General features: G+C 37.8%; 1 long non-coding RNA gene across 2 annotated transcripts; it reads right to left on the bottom strand.

Moving 5' to 3' along the window:
- LOC146949286 (uncharacterized) lies at positions 1-2144 on the bottom strand. 2 transcript variants are annotated; one of them, XR_015027204.1, is made up of 4 exons: positions 1929-2144; positions 1683-1795; positions 1449-1578; positions 1-1138 (listed from the first exon to the last, which is right to left on the bottom strand). It is a non-coding gene; the product is annotated as an uncharacterized LOC146949286 (long non-coding RNA). The 2 variants fall into 2 exon arrangements; XR_015027203.1 differs by lacking the exon at positions 1-1138 and having other exon boundaries at positions 1274-1578.
- Between the last annotated feature and the right edge of the window lie 799 nt (positions 2145-2943).

Below are 2943 nucleotides of genomic sequence, written 5' to 3'. Positions count from 1 at the left end.
TAAAACAATTACAATGCAAAATAACATTGATATTTACATTGTTCATACTTTATACGGTTAGAAGTAATTGTGGCATTGTAAATTGTAACAATATCGTCAACCTGCATATCATGGCAGAGAATCATGATGACTTTGCCCTTCGAATATAAAGAGACGGAAAACAAAAGAATACAAAGATGCCGCCTATAAGCGTAACATCATCCAAAAAACAAACATAAGAACCATGACTGCCGAAACCAAAGCACTAAACAATGGCTTAAGCTATGACTCTGAAATCTAATTCAAGCCATCAAAATTCAGTCCCATAGCTATACCACTAGCTGCCCCGCCAAAAGAACTATCAAACAACCCCAAGGAAAGGCGCAAAGCATTGGAACCACAGCTCAAACTACCAAACAATAGCAGCAAGCGTTGCTGGACTGTCATGACAGCAGGCTAGCAGCTCTGTCACAGCAATACAACAGACCGCACAGCAGGAACAAAAGACAACAGAAATGCTGCCGCAGCTCCTTAGCGCACCAAGCACTCCCGAGGGCTCCAACTCCACTCATAAAACATACAAGCAGGAACTGTAGTTCTACCAAGGATCCACCTCCAAGACATCACCTTCTCCTCCTCCACCAAATCTACCCACGAAATAATCGCATTTTTAAAAATGGTCTCATTCCGCGCTTTCCAAATCACCCAAATTACTACCTCCCAAATCATACGCAAACCTCTCCGAACCTTTTTATGCATAGGACCACCACTCCAACACTCCCAATGTATAAACAAATTTGGCGGCATAACGAAATTCAAATCAAGCCACAACATCAAATTCAACCAAACATTCCTCGCCATATCACAATGAAGGAATAGATGCGATACATTCTCCGACAACTCCCCACACCAAACACAATTATTACCAATATTAAGCGTTAAACAATTCCGTTTTTCCAAGTTAATTCGAGTCGGGATACGGTCTAAAAGAGCTTTCCAAACAAAGGCAATCACCTTGGATGGTGCCCCGGTCTTCCAAATTTGATGGAACACCCTCCTCTCCCCTTCCGGACGAAGGACCTCCAAAACCTCCCTCTCTACCAACTTATCGTACATCGATTTTACCGAAAAGGAATGATCCTCCTCCAAACTGTTCCACCTGTTCTACATAGATAAATAGCATAACTGTTCTACCTGCAAACTATTATCTCATGAAAATTATATAGCGCATCACTCCATAAACACACATGTCTTTGAGATAATTAGAAACTATACCAAGTTATAACAAGCAACGTTACGACATATAAACATATCATGCTTCATAGGCTATTATAGAGTAGATAAATAACAAGGATTTTGCTTACAATCTCCTTTTAACTAATCAATATAATCATGTAATTAACTAGTAGTACTGCTACTATTAAAAGATAAAGCAGATAAACCAGATCAATATTTGCAATTCACTTAACTTGTAAACACAATTTCCCTCAATGAAATCGAAATTAAACCTTCCATACAAACATAGAAAATATTTTTGTGAATCAATCAACATGAGCAACCAACCAAGAAGAAGAGCCACTTGTTTATCAACAACTATTCCTACAAAAATAACTGCAACAGTTCAGATCCAACACAAAATCTAGCAGAAGAAAGATCCAAATACACATCAATCTTACAACAATAAGCTTACAACTCTTACAAACCTTTCTCTTTGAAAACACCCAAGGTTTTATATCCACTTTACATAAACACTGATTTGATGAATCATCAGTTCCAACACTAAAACCTTGACCCAACAAACCCATACTCCATTGAACTGCATTTTAACCAAAACAAGATTGAAATAAAAACTCAAATGACTCTCGATGTAAACAATCATGTGGAAAATAAAGTTAAATGCACACAATCAGACCAGATGTTAGAAGAGGCAAAAACAAGAAATAACTCACCTTCAACGGTGAAGCAACATCGAATGAGAGGAAATGGAGCGGGATGAAGGAAAAGAGAAGAGAGGGATGAAGGAAAAAGGAAAAGAGAAGAGAGGGATGAAGGAAAAAGGAAAAGAGAGACAATTAGTGGAGTGTGGGGCCCACATTGCCACATGTCATTTTTTTTATGTGGGTGTAGGAGTGGTATTGCCACCTATGGTGGTATACCTATCAGGACTCATAAAGAATAGGTCTTCAACAATATGGAGAATAAGTGTGAGAAAGCTTTTTAGAAGTGCCACATAGGCACAATACTTGCATATGAATAATCCAAGGTTCTATTACAAAGATATATAGATAGATAGATAGATAAGTCCCTCCTCTCCCATGCAGTTTTGTTAAGATCATCATCATCAGGAACAGGGAGAGATCCATTGATGAAAGGGAGCTTGTTCTTAGCGCCAAGAGCACGTTGCATTGATATGCGCCATGCGAGATAATTGGAACCGTCAAATTTGGGAGAAATCAACACAGAGTGAGGACCTTCACTCGGATGAACATAGGAAGGAGATTCAGTATCCTGACTTGCTTGTTGATTGCGAACCATGACGAATCAAGGGAAAAACCAGAAATTGATTTATAGAAAATTCAACAAATCACACAATTGGTGATGAATAGGAATCTCAACAAGAAATTGAGAACAAGAACAAGAAGATTCAAGTGAAACAGAGTCGAACCACAAGAAAAATAGAGAAGAAAAGAAGAAACTAAGAAGCTTGAGCTTCAAGCTTTAATGGCGGAAACAGTTAGAAAAATGGATCGTAACAAACTCTCTCAAAGAGAGAAACTGATACCATATTATAAAACTGAATAAATGTGTAATTGTCATTGATTTAATTGTTGATACCATACAGTAACTAAAGTGGAATGGCTATAGTAGATAGAAACTAATCTTTTTTTTGATAAAGTAAAAAAAATGAATTAACAGAAATCAGGAGAGGCCTGAACCATAGTACAAGTTAGTCCAAAGACAATC

Source organism: Medicago sativa, chromosome 2, assembly GCF_051527215.1.
Source record: "Medicago sativa cultivar Bolivia chromosome 2, Bolivia_mono, whole genome shotgun sequence".
Classification (NCBI taxonomy): domain Eukaryota; kingdom Viridiplantae; phylum Streptophyta; class Magnoliopsida; order Fabales; family Fabaceae; genus Medicago; species Medicago sativa.
Note: the sequence above shows the minus strand (reverse complement) of the source record. Positions and strands in the feature narration are given on the sequence as shown.